The sequence below is a fragment of the Mesitornis unicolor genome, unplaced genomic scaffold (genome assembly GCF_000695765.1).
Source record: "Mesitornis unicolor isolate BGI_N332 unplaced genomic scaffold, ASM69576v1 scaffold25863, whole genome shotgun sequence".
Taxonomy (NCBI): domain Eukaryota; kingdom Metazoa; phylum Chordata; class Aves; order Mesitornithiformes; family Mesitornithidae; genus Mesitornis; species Mesitornis unicolor.
Window position 1 is genome coordinate 15768 of NW_010177045.1, and position 421 is coordinate 16188.

Genomic DNA, 421 nt, shown 5'->3' on the forward strand with positions numbered 1-421 from the left:
CCCTAAAGCTATGGCCCCTTTACTCTGCCCCAGGCTCCTAGCTCCATTGCACCCCCATAAAAACACATGGTACCTTTACACCCCCCTACCAAGAGCCATTAGCCTCCCCCTTTGTACCCCCATACAAAGTCATCACCCCTTTACAACCTGTCCTAGAACTGTGTCCCCTTTGTACCCCTCAGAGCCATTACCCTTCCAATTCCTCTCCCAAAACCATATCTCCTTTGCAACCCCTAAAGCCATGGCCCCTCTGCAACCTCCCCCAGACCCATTACCCTTCTCACACCCCAACCATGGCCTCTTTGCATCCCGAGACCCATGGCCCCATCCACTGAGAAAATACCACAATCTCTGCCCTACCCTCCAACCACCATTTTCCCTTTTTTCCCCCTATTTCCTTCCCATTTTCCCATTCTTTCCC